This window comes from Anthonomus grandis, chromosome 1 (genome assembly GCF_022605725.1).
Source record: "Anthonomus grandis grandis chromosome 1, icAntGran1.3, whole genome shotgun sequence".
In the NCBI taxonomy this organism is placed as follows: domain Eukaryota; kingdom Metazoa; phylum Arthropoda; class Insecta; order Coleoptera; family Curculionidae; genus Anthonomus; species Anthonomus grandis.
In genome coordinates, this window is record NC_065546.1 from 42,308,208 (window position 1) to 42,322,259 (window position 14,052).

The following is a 14,052-nucleotide window of genomic DNA, read 5'->3' on the forward strand; positions in this document are numbered from 1 at the left end:
TAATTAAGGTTATGTATTGGTCCTTTACCTCCCATTTTTTCCTTTTTGTTGATGGGTTCGTTTAAAATTTCAGAGCCTCTCGCCGAACCGTCGGGGAGTAACGGCGAGAGGGTGGCAGGAACTTTTTTACGTTAATTTCGAAAATAGCTTTTCGGCCGCCCCTCGCGTCGCCCTCTGAACTCCCGCGGGCGGTAATGAGGGGCGAGGCGCAGGCGCGTAAAGAGGCGGACTGTTCAACGCGATATCAATACTTGGCCGGGGCCACCCTCCTCCTACGTGGGGGCGGCTGGGGGACGAAGGGTAGGTAAAAACAAAAAAAAGCACGTGGCATCGCACCGCGCCACTTTTAATGCAATTATCTGTTATTTTGTTTCAGACATTATTCGAGGAAATTCACGTGAGACCGGCCTATGCCGGTGGTCTATATATGTTTGTTTTGAAGTTTAGAAGTAGAATGAACTAAATGCCGAACAATTTTTTGAGCTTATGGTGAAGAGTTTTGAATGGTTTGTAACGGTTGCGAAAGGGGCTTTAATAAATTGTTTTTTGTGTACTCACTGTTTACGTCAGTGTGAGTGCGTGGTGGCTTCGGCTAAGTGGTCCATCCATGATTTATTAGAATTAAATAGACATAATTAATAATTAATTATATTAATACAAGAAAGCTGATAACACAAATATAGAGAAATGCAGGTTGCCTTGTTAACGGGAAGAAATTTTAGACCTCTACAGAAGGTGTAATAATTCGAACTAATTGTGACATTTGTAAGCCATAACTCTATTGGTAACCCGTTTAACTAATTAGATTTGAAAGAAAGCGTAGTCAAATCCGGCACCAAATTCGAATTCTAAGGCACAATCTACTGATACTCTACTCGGTTAAAATAAATTATGATCAATACTTGTTCTTTCCAACACATTTCCTTTTTATATTTTTTAAGTTACAAAAAAAAAATAAAAAGAATTTGCATTAAAAAATTCCTTATAGAAATATATTTTAACCAAGCAGAACCCCGGATGACTAAACAATTTGATGTAGTTTTCTAAAATGGGAAAATATCTATAGAATATAACCTGGAATATAACTTTTGGAACCAAAGGAATTAAAAAACCATTGTACCATTAAACAATTTTACACTTTTTCTACTTCAAAAAATGTCCTCGAGGAATATTGACACACATATGTCATATGCAAAAAAAAATATTTCATTAGTAATAATGTTTACTTAAATTACAGATATAAAAATAAAACACGACAGTATAATTTTAGGTGAACAAAAATATATTATTTAATCATCTGGAAAATAAAAATACAAGATTTAAAGTAGTTTAATACAATATGTAATTAACACTGTTAATTTACAATACAATACAAATAGTAGTATCATAATAATAGTCCTGGACATGTTCTGTTTGTATCCGAAAGACTGCAATAAATAAATAAAATTAATTCAATAATAAAAAAAATTGAAAATAGTAAACTTGTAAATCAATATGATATCTGGACGGGAAACTGCAATTGGAAAGCAAATAGTAAGACAATAAGAAAACAAACAATAAGAAATAGTATTAAGTGAAATGTAGTTTAACAAAATAAAAAAAAATCATAAATATATAAAATAAAACCTAAAAATTCTCTAAAAATAACATAAAGTAACATTAACAAAAAAATATAATTTTTACACTAACGCAGAAAAACAAAACATAAATTCTAAAAACAAAACAACATATACTTCAATATATCTCAACACTATAAATCTTAATAAAAACTATAGTATTTATATAACTGACATAAAGTGTGAAAAAAATAAATACATACATTAAAAATCAACATTAATTAATATAAAAATCCTAGAGAGGACATGGTCTATTATTAATAAGTTGCTGGTGTAGTCTGCATTGGATCGGGTCAATTATGAAATAATAAAAGATGGAACAGTAAAATGCACTATATCTAGGAATATGTAGTGTCCAACTATTTGCGTAACAACATTATATTTTACAGTAATAGATTACCCATTAACAACAAAATGTTATATATTTGGCTTGTTGTCAGCGTACTCAATAGTAGTAATAGTTAACTCCTCTAAAGTGGCTATATTACCTTGATCACAAATAGTTGCCCAGACCTTCATCCCAATTGACTGCAAGTTTTTAATGCAGTTGATTATTAGGTTTTTTTTTTAAAAAACCTTGGTCTTAACTGGATGGTGCGTAAAAAAAATAAGATACTTGCATTTTATATGTTTTTTTAAGACGAATCATGTTTAAAGAGCATGATTCGCTCGGTTGGAGTTTTTACCCAGAGGGCTTAAGTCTTCAAATCCTGAAATTCTTTAACAGGATTTTTGATTAAAAAAAACAGAAAAAAAATTTATCAAACGCCAAGGCATAACAAATATCTAGTTCACTCATAGACTGTACCTGCAATTTAAGGTGATCCAATTGGTTACACAATTGAAAGATATATTGGAAAGTATAGCTTAAAGAGCTTTTGAAGATGGTAATTATAAAAAGTGCCTTCAATATTTGTAAAACCATGGACTGCATTTAAGGATTGAGAGGGCAATCCTTTGTTTCACACTGACCACCTGCGACCAGAAGGTAAATGATTTGCATTTGGCATTTGAGAGTTAACGAATTCTTTAGTTACTTCATTAAGATTATCTTCTATAAACTGAAACCTTCCATAATTATAAAGAGACTTTAAAGAACCAGTATGTGCTCTTTAATTTTTTAGAAGTAACCTTAGTTGCTAATGATGGGTTTATAGACATTATTATCCTGCTCATAAATTAAGCTATCTTGTAAAAGATTATCCTTAGCAAGAATGCCTTTTCTATTATATCAAGGAGAGAAGAATATTTATCAATAAAATTTGTGAAATATTGGAACCAGAGCTCCCTGATGGTATTGATGGTGATTTGACTGGATATTACCTGATATGATAGTTGAAGTAGACATACCCCTAGTATCTATAATCAACTTGAATTTGATTATCCACAAATTGGTCATCTGAAATTGATTTCTTGCTTTTGGGAAAAATGAAGAATAATTGTGTTTTAACAGAACCTGATATTTTAGTAGAGACTATGAAATTGCATTAAACCTGAGCCTTGACTCAGAGTGATTATCAGGGTTATTATAATTTGAGACAGAAAAATGATTGAAACAAACTTTAAAGATATTGCAATTCTTTAATGAACTGACCTGACATACATGATAAAACTATTATATATGACAAAACTATTTTTGTCCTAGTTTAGATTATGGCAAAGAAACAGACAATCCTGACATTTTTGTTAGTTTCAGAAAAATATCAAAATTTTGAGTAAATATACTAAACACCCTGTTTACTAAACATGCGACAAAAATTTGAGGAATTATTCCATGGACCATTCTAAGGATATTTTGTCCTATTATGATTTTTGATAGGACGCTTGGTTTCGAAGATATGGGCGAAAAGGAATTTTGACAATAACAATCACCGTTTCTGTTGGCGTTATATCTAGCAATTATCCGATGTTTCAAATTCTACATCTTCCACTCAAGTAGTATAAACTAATGACTTTAGGTGTCCCCATAGGAAATAATTTAGGGGGTTTAAGTCCAGGGATCGAGCAGGCCACACGTGAGGTCCACCTCGACATATCCAGCGATCTCCATATGTTACTGTTAAAAACTCTCGAGCCAAAATGCGCTGGTGCACCATCATGCATAAACCACATTTTATTTCTTGAAGTCAACGTTACATCCTCCAGAAACTGAGGTAGCGCTTGTTCCAAAAAGTTGCGGTATACCTCGCCGGTAAGTTTTCCTAGCAGAAATACCGGTCCAATTAGGAAGTTACCTATGCAACCTTAGAAATCATCCAACCAACCCAAACGTTTCTCGAGAACCGATGTTGAAACCAATCTTCATCAAGCATCTCATGGAACTTTTCGTCTGTCCAAACATGGTTATTGTGAAAATACCTTATTGCATTTCTTGAGAAACTGGCTTCATCGATAAAAAAAAATAGGAGTCGAGGGATTTAAACCAATGTGTGCAAAATGCATGACAGAGTGCAATACGTGGAAGAAAATCTGCAGGAAAAAGTGCCTAAACGGGTTGTATATAGTATGGGTACAACAAATATTCTCTAAGAATCTTCCAAATTGTCCCGTTATTTACATTTAAAGTAATTGCAATTTTTCGAGTAGAGAGGGTCTTCTTCTACCATGGCCAGCATATTCTCTTCTTGTTCTACCGTTCTTTCTGTCATTGGCCTTCCTGGTCCTCTACTTAGCTTCAATGCTCCCGTCTCACGAAGTCGTTGATGTATACTTTAGAAGGTTTTTCTATTAGGCACAGTACAATCAGGATATTATTCACGGTACAGCCGACTAGCTTCTAATGAATTGCTATCAGCAAGCCCATAAATGAAATGCATGTTAGCATCTCGGCATTTGTATAGCACAAAAAATACACGTCTAAATTCTACTAAAATTTTGACACTGATTGATAAATTCAAGTTTTTTTGGCTACGTTAACCTGAATGTTTTTAAGAGATACCAACGGAATTGTTGGATTTTTTATTGCTTGTAGATCTAGTATAGTATATTATACTTTTATTTCGCCTACGTTAATAATTTTAAAACTTTCAAAATTGGATGGTTGAAATTCTTTTTCACCCCGTATCTTCAAAACAAAGCGAAAATCATAAAAGGACAAAATATACTTAGAATAGTCTAAGGAAATAATCCCTTAAATTTTTGCCTCATATTTAGTAAAAACACGTTAAATATAAAAATTATTTTTATGGCAGTCAGAAGGAAATCTTCTTTTGCGTGCAATTTTTTTTTAGTCGCGATAATAATAAACGTGTCACAAGTAATTATAACGTCATATTCGTCAGAAATGTTGATATCGACTGATCGATAAATAATTCTGTTAATATTGGTGTGAACAGATTAGAATTGGGCGATTCGATTCTTTATTGGGATTCGAATCATACGAAACGTTCTAACTTAGGGATTCGTATCAAAAGATTCGTATTATTCATACTAAAATTAAATCATAGATATGTACAATATGCTCTCACATACAGCATATTGTACATTTGTATAAATGTATTAATATAATATGATGCCCAGAGTACGAATACGATTAATACGATACATACGAATTATACGATTGCCGATATAACCTAAACGCAGTCGGTTGAACTGGGACTGTTCGTATCACTCGACAGTACAGTGAGATTAGTATCATTGGTACGAATCATACGAATACGAATCTTCTCTAGAACAGATGTTTTGTCCTTTGTCGATTGGGTGAGGATGCAGCTTTAGACTTTAAAAAAAGTGATTTAAAAAAAAAGTGTTGAAAGTGAGGTGAGTTTTAATAACTTACTAAAATATAGGGTTTTAGATCCCAAAAAACTAAAAAGTGATTGCGGAGATGATAAAGAAACGAGTTTAGCTCAAGCATTATTTAGCTTATCTTCTTAAAGATATCACTTATGACCAGGACCTTGAAAGCTTGGGCAATTTATGGAATATTAAAAAGCTTCTACTCCTCGAAATTTAGATGCCGCTAAGAATGCAAAACTACTTAAACCACTGCTTTTGACCGAGGGTGCACACACTGTCAAGCATCAAATTATGACATTATATAATGCGGCCATTTTTCATAGTTAGCCTGTAGAGGCTTTCTTTTTACTTCTGCCGAAAAACATTCATTAATCTAATTTTCCGAAGGATCTTAACAAAATTGATCTATTCTCATATTTCGCACATAATGTTTCCAGTCCAAACTAAACTCAGAGTTGTGTTAGCTGTGAATAGCTTTCATTTGGGTGTGCTGACACCTGTGATACAGGAAATTTCTAAAAAATCAGTTAATTATATTGTTGTAAAAAAATTGAGATATAAATAGTAAAAACTTTGAATTCAAGATAGAACATTGACGTCATTGCATTTGCATAAATAGTTATTGCAATAAGCTTTTTTGTGAAAATGATAAGAATACAAATGTAAACAACAAAAAGTGAGAAATGGATTCTAAGAAGGATCTGTTGTGTTCAATCTGTGCAAAGCAAAAGACACAGATTGCCTGGTTTAACAGGCCCAATATGTTTAATACTTGGGTTCAGATTCTTAAGCTTTGAAATCATGAAACTCTCAGTAATAAACAATTCTATGCATGTTTAAATTATTTAAAACCAGATGCCTTCCAGCCTTAAACCAGATGCCTTCTCTAAGGCTCTAAGGCTTAATACTAGGTAAGTTATAATGGTCTTCATAACAAGTGACCCCACCAGAGGTGTAAGCTTAAGCTTAATTTAATGATAAATTGCTTCCGTTAAACTAAGCTCTTTAATTAATAATTTAGTTTTTTCATATTAAAAAAATATTATACTTAACTTAGTAATGTGTCTTTAAGACTGACCACTGTTGCGTGGTCAAATGATATTTTGTATGATATATTTTAAATCAATAAAACAATATCTCTTTATTTCTTTAAGTCCAATGTCCAAGATTTATAGGACATTCCATTTAAACATTTCTTTTTTCAGATCAGGGTTATAAAGAATTGGTCACTTTTAATTACATAGAGCAAGCAGCAGTTGAAAACAGAATATGCTGATGGATTGAAAGTTAAAAACTGCACCCAGGTCTTTAGTTATTCCATAAAATCGTAGACGGATAATATAAAAAAATGGAGTAGGATTTTTTTATTGAATGATCTTAAAAATTAATACTTCAAAATTAATACTTGCTGGATATTTTCTATGTTGCTTCTTTCATTTGTAATTTATTGACAGATATTTATTTTATGATATTTATCATATGAATTATTTCTGAATTGAGTAGGGAGTAATTCCTTGGTGAATTTATTATATTTTTATTCACCTTTATACATTTATTATAACCTTCTGTAATACTTTATAAATTCTACTTTATACACTTTGGCTCTCTTCTTCCTGATGCTGTAATTTTTTCTTATTGCCTCTGTGATTTGTAATTTTATGACTATGAATTTTATGAGTTATTTATTTTATAATATTTACTATAGGAATTACTTCTGAATTGTGTAGAGTGTAATTCCTTGATGAAAAATGTAATAAATAATTATTAAATATATAAATTCCTTATAATTTTTTTTTGAGCTTTGTACATTTACCATAACACTTTGTATAAATTAAACTTTACAGATTTTGTTCTTCATGCAACAAAATTCCTAATTAAGTTTATATACAGGGTTACTGGTAATTCGATACATTCCTTTGGAGATGTGATAGGGGAGGGGGTAAGAAGTAAATTGAACCCTAATATGTATTATGCAAAAATTGATAGTTTTCGACATATTTAATTTTTTCTGTTTTTCTTTAAAATGTAGACCTTAGTGGTTTAAAAGGCAGTTTCCAGAAAATCCGCTGTATATTTTTTTAACTTTTTAGGCAAAATACATGCTCAACACAATAGTGTTACGTTTGCAATGGCAAAAGTCCCGCAAATAGTTGTAACCATAGGTAAATTCTCGATGCAAAGTGTAATTTTTTTTTCTTAAATAAAATACTACACTTTCTAGTGGATATTTTTTGAAAAAAAATTATGCTACATTCTTCAAAATTTACGTAAAACTTTCTTATTACCTAAGCTAGCTCACAGGATACAAATGCTTAAAAGTTAGGTGACATGGTTTTGTATTTTTATTATAAATTGTAAAGTAACGCATTTATCAGTATTTACCTTCACAAATCTTGTTCAAAATGAGAGCCTCTATTGCGAATACAGGCTCGGCAGCGCCTTCTCATTTCAGTCTTTGTTGTTCTAGTTGTTATGGTATTCCTGATCTGCTGGGCAGCGTTGGTTATTCTTTGGATAAGACCTTCCCGGGTAATTATTGGGGTTGCATAAACCAGTGCTTTCATTTGACCCCATATGCTATAATCAAGCGGAATTAAGTCAGGGCTTCGTGCTGGCCAAGCTATTGGACCTGACCTACCAATCCAACGATTCGGGAAACGTTCATCCAGGAACTGCCGAACTGACCGCCGAAAATCATGCCAAAATCACACGCCGCTGGACAGCCGTCATGTTGAAATATCATTCGTCCTCTAACGGCGAGAGGAATATCGTCAAAAAGATCTTGTAGGTCATGTCGTAAAAATTTTTTATAAATATCCCCGTTTAAATGGTCTGGGAAAAAATGTGGTCCTATTACATCCCGGCCAATAAGTCCCATCCACACATTTACAGAAAACTTTCTTTGAAAACTGGTTTCTCTTGTTAAACGGGGATTTGAATAAGAAATAATGAAATTTTATTTCCCGCCTTTCACTATTTTGATTGGTCCAATTAGGCACGTCAAACTGTCAAGTTAGTTACAACAGTTTCCGTTGCCAAGCGAGAGGACGCTTGTCAGAAGAATTTCTATCAGTTTGTAAGCAACCACCACTTCTCTATATATTTGTGTTTTGTGCTTATGACATTAAGGTTATGTAATATTAACACTAAGGTATCAATAACTTAAAAAAAAAAATTAAAAAGAAAATGTTTTTTTCACCAAAAAAAAAGTGACGACGAGAGTGCTAAAGAAGCGACATTAGCAATGTTTAACTAAAACGTTATTTAAAACATCCTCTCGGGGATACCGTTATCCGCATACGTTGAATTTTACGTGCCGGAATTAAGGCTATCTAACAGGGACTATACACTTTTTATTTCTATTAGAAACCCAAGCGTTAAACGTGAATTTCTCTTCTCTCCACTCGGAACGATATAAAACAGTTTCAGTTCTATAAGAAGGAATATTCAGGCCCCGCGTAACGGTGCGTAGGCCACCACGTGTAAGATTCAAACAAGTGTTGTGGTGTCGCCACGGCTAAGCAGCGCCCCCTGGCCGAAAATCGAGGCGAATATCATCAACAAGAGCCCGCTGGGGCCGTATTTATAAAACGGCTGTCAGTAAAATAGACGCCAACAAATGTCGTTCTCATGTAAAAAAAAAAAGTTCAGCAGTTTGGCCTTCTTTTAGACGGCGGCCTCCGCATAACAACGTAGAACGCCGTCGAGCCGAACCGAAAGGTGAAACGTGGAGCCGAGAGTGGCCGAAGCCGGGGCCCCGTTGTGTGTTGTTCCCTGTGTGCTGCTTTTGTTGTTTTACAGCGGTACCTCAACGGTTTTCACTCCTACGGAATAGTCCGCCTGTAAACCACAGAACACTAAATATAGAGAAATGTGGGTTACCTTCTGCCGGACAAATCAAAAAAGTACATAACTCTATTCAACTTGAAACTGAGAAAATCGACAAAACCGATTTTCTTCAAAATTCATATTAAATTTCATATTTTCACACGGGATAACTCATTTTTAATAAAAATTGATGATGCTCTTTCCGATTCTGTTTAATATTTTTAATAATTTTGTTATTTGCACTAAGAAAAACGACTTAGGTCAGTGCAGTAATGAAAGTATAAGGCAAAAAAGTCAACATAAGTCTTATTTACTTGTAAAAGCGCTCGAGCCTCGTCCTATTTAAGGCCGATCTTTGACGCTTTTTCAAGTGTGATACGTCACCATTTACAACATGAAATTAAAAAAAAAAACAGTAAACTTTTCGATTTTCGTTTTTGCAGATAGATGTGGAAGATGTAGATGTGGCTATAGATTGATATAAAAAACTCATTTTCATCAAAAAAGTAACTTAAGTACTTTTTTAACTTATACGGCAGCCTATTTAACGGGAAGAAATCTTAGCCCTCTAGTGAAGGTACAGTAATTCGAACTAATTTGTAAGCCATAACTCTGTTGACATACGGGTTGTGGTAACCAATCAGATTTAAAAGAAAGGCTGGTCAAAGCCGACACCAAATTAGAATTCATTTAGGCGCGGGAAATTCGAATTTGAATTCTTGAGAACGAGGAAGCGAACTTTCTTGCCAGACTGGGATCCGCGAATGTGCCGATGGAGCCGAAACCCATAATTGGTATCGCCAAATGCGTAGCGGTCGCGTCAATGAAGGGTCTGCTGGACAAGTGGACCCACCGAAGATGGAGTCCCCTGGTATGAGACAGGCCAAAGCGCACATAGGTGGGCCCTCTATTTGTCTCACCAAAAATCTATTACGCCTAAAAAGACGCGATATTCGGCTAGTGACAGGTCTTTTAAGCGGACACTGTCACTTAAGAAGCCATCTCCATACTGTCGGTATTGCGGCCAACCCGGAATGCCGGTGGTGCTGGGAGGAGGATGAAATCGTTGACCATGTAGTCGGGGAGTGCCCAGCACTCACGCGCGCCGGGTTCAAATACTTGGGTAACACCTTCAGTGAACGGATTGGTTTTAAGTCCTTCAGACCAGAGAGCCTTATCGGTTTTTCTAGGGCCATTGGGCAGTGGTAACCGCCGGTGGGGCATGACGCGTTCATCAGGAGACCTATATGCACAACTGCCTCTGGCAGCCCACTGTTTCGACAATTTCAATACTTAAGAAAACTACTAATGTCATTATTGTCTTCACTAAATGTCAAAATCTAATTAATGGCAAAAAGTGCCATTATTAATGGACCTAATTTTTTCGAGCAATTTTTTTGAGTAAACCTAATTGACCAGAACGCGTTACGAGTAAATTAAGATACCCACAACGCGAATAAAGTCTTGGTCTGGTGTTGTTTCGCTTTGTGGATTATCTGTTTTACCCATGTCACATTCTGTTTATTGGCTTTTACCCAGAACACGTTTTTAATAAAACAATGCATAAAAAAACTTTTATATAAAGGTTTATTATTAAAGCTACCTATTACATAATTACATAGGTATGTGTACGATAGTGATGTATTGAAAATAATACAAAAACCAAAAGGAAAAATAGGTCAAACATAACTAAAAAATTATCTGTTTTCACAAGGAGTGCTCTTATGGCATTTAGAATTACATAGCAAATTTAATTTTACACACGCACATGACTTATTTCCACATCCCTTAAAACAGTTACGTTTAATAAATCCTTCCTTATAGCCAGAAGACAACAGCTTCTTGTCGTACATTAATAGTGGATTCTTCAGCAACCTCAGATAGCGATAAAAATACCGAAGATGATAACTGAAATTCATTTCTATTGTATAATCGTTTTAATCAACCACTTTTGGTTGCCAGAATGTACAAACCTTGATTAGTTGTTTCCACAACTACGGCTAAAACATTTTCAGTAATTAAACGCACGCGATCTACCTCTACCGCGATCTCCATTGTCCTACATTAACTGGTGGAAATTTGCTTTGTGACTGGTTAAGCATTCTATCATCATAAGTATTCATGTCGTTTGCAACCTTTTCTTTTGGTATTAGTTGTCCTTTTATTACCACAGAGCAAGGTAAATATAAATCAGTTGCACACTCCATATGAATTGATTCATTGCATTCTATGCAACTATTACACTGAGAAGAAGAGGTTAGCTAAACATTTTAGTTAACATTTTTTAGTTCCTATTACTATAAAATTTGTTGCTTCAATTTTTATGTCTCTATTGTTCTAGCTATTTTAAATTAGTTGGACCTTGCAAGCTACTACAACTAACTTTATCAGCTCCAAAAACGACTATTTTTTGTAATAAGATATCTTACTACTAATTTATTTGTGGAAACGATTCTTCTTTATTTTCCAAGAACGTTCAATAAAAAACACCCAAAACATTACTACAAATTTGGTTGTGACAACCTGGTTCAAACAACTAATGTTTGTTAGTTCATCCTTCGGAAGCTTTCGGACCCAAGATTTTAGGAAATAATACTTATTGCACGTAGCGCCTCAGCCCCGAAGTTTACCGAATCCTCAGTTTGTCGGATCATCATCATTACATCATTAGTCTCTAATGCTATTTGGTGCGGTCGTTTGTCACCCTATATGATTTCGTACTCTGCGCATATATGTGTACGCTTGGTTTATAGTGATTAAAAGAAATCACCTTTACTGAAATGGACAATATAGTTCCAAAGTCCAGCTAATAAGTTGGTGCCTAGAAACTTATTTAGATGTGTTTGAAAGTAAGTACCTCTGATTTTTCAAATATAGCATTACTTTTATAGCATTTCATTTTTAAATAGTGTTTTTGTAGGGTGTCTGGCGATTGGCCTCTCAACAGAGAGGAGGAGGCAAGAGTGAGGTGTTACCTATGTTTTTAGTTACTTTTTAGTTGAATAGGATTTTATTTATATTTAAATTTAGTAGGTGAAATATTGGTTTTTTTCTTTGCAAATGTTTTTTTTATTGATTTTTAGTTAAAAGGGCATTTTTGTGTATTTAATTTTGAATAAATGTTAATGAATTTTTTAATAATCATTTTAGTCCAGTACTTTTCCATCTATTTTTTTTTTCGTATAACAATTAATACTTTTTGTTATGATATGATTGTAAAAATATAGTATTTTGGTTTAAGACGAGTCTAAACTAAGCAAGCAAAATGTCTTCAAACGTGTGCATACGTTTTGTGCCCTGCATGATATGGAGGAAAGACGCTCACGAATTTGTGGACTTAAATCTGTTGGAGTGCACAAAATATTTCCAAAGGCTAAGAAACGTCCTGTTCCTCGTACTATTTTATACCTGCTCTTATAACTAATTTGTTGACCTGTCCTCTATGTTATCCACACTTTCGGGCTACTATTACTAAGTTTTTAGTTATGGCAGTGTACGTGGGAGGTACATACAATGATAAACACAACAATTGGTCATAATCTTTTCAATTTCCAGTCTTTTATCGTTTTGAATAGTTTTTGTTTTAAAATTTCGGCTTCCATATCAAATTGGGTTTCGTTTTCTAGTCTCTGTTGAATATTGAAATCGGTTTCGTCTTCTTGTTTTTTTTTTATGATTAGATACAGCTACAGGATTGGCTGTTTAAGGACTGTTTTATTATGTTTAAATATTCCTTAAGTTGTTCTTCGGTCGTAATTTGATTTACTATACCAGTGTCAAAGCACGAATCTAAGAGTCCATTTTTCTGTTGAGTTCCAAACATAGCTTCATAAGGTTTCTGGTTTATACCTCTGTGGAAACTGCAGTTTTTGGTCCTTTAAATAATTCTAAGACCTTTTGTCCAATTTTAACTATTATTGTCTGAGATTCAGGCTACAAGACTATCACGGACATTCTTATTTGCTCTCTCAACCGAAAACTGACTCTGGGAATATCGGGGCTTACCGTGAACTAGTTTAATAAACACCTGTCGCAGATTGATACCGACCGCTTACCTCTCAAGGCACTCTGGGTAAAGCCTAATAGCCACAACCCGATGTGGGCAAAATAAATGATTCACAACGCGGAATAAAAGCGCGCCCAAGCTTCCTTCGTGGGTAAAGCAATTTACCCACAACTCGTTCGGGTCATTTAGATTTACGCAGTACTCGAAAAAAGTCTTACTCAAAAATTTTCATACTCACAACGCGTTATGGGTAAAAATTTCGGGCAGTGGTCGATTTCGGCAATTGCGAATAACATATATATTATATACCTGAGTTTTGTTCGAATTAAAACTTGTAATGTTAGGTCTGTAAGTATAAGTCTGTAAGTAAGTATTATACCTTAAAAAATATTTAGGATTTTTACTAGAATTAGTGAACACAAGGCCCAATATAATAAATTTAAAAATACCGATATCGCAGTGACCAGATTGGATTTTGCTAATCATCTCCCTAACTTCAAGCATAATTTTCCTGACAGCCAAAATATCAAAGTACCTCACTCATGCAATAAAAGTAAAAAACTAGACTTCCTGGAGACAACTGAAAGAAGTAAAGCTTTTAAAAGTCCAGATCTGTCCTGTGTTAATGAAATAAAGTAATAATGAAGATGAAGTTTTTAATAACCTAAAATAATTTTAGACACTCAAATGATTGTTAGATTTCTAGAATGTATAAAGTAATTTGATCGTTTAGTTCATTTCTTTATGCATAGATAGTGCCATTTTATCGTAAGCTTGTGTGTTTTGTGAATGTTATGATAAGGTTTTTGTCGAATTTTACTTTCTTCTTGTTACATCTTTATAATTATTGTAGGTCTGATGATG

The 14,052-nt window shown here is 33.9% G+C and overlaps 1 long non-coding RNA gene across 2 annotated transcripts in view; it reads right to left on the reverse strand.

Annotated features, from left to right (window-relative positions):
* Window positions 1-1,299: 1,299 nt before the first annotated feature.
* Window positions 1,300-14,052, reverse strand: part of LOC126743846 (uncharacterized) — a 39,971-nt gene continuing 27,218 nt past the window's right edge. For both annotated transcript variants that reach the window (XR_007663018.1, XR_007663013.1), the window contains exon 3: window positions 1,300-1,427. This is a non-coding gene — a long non-coding RNA (uncharacterized LOC126743846). The remainder of the gene's footprint in view (window positions 1,428-14,052) is intronic.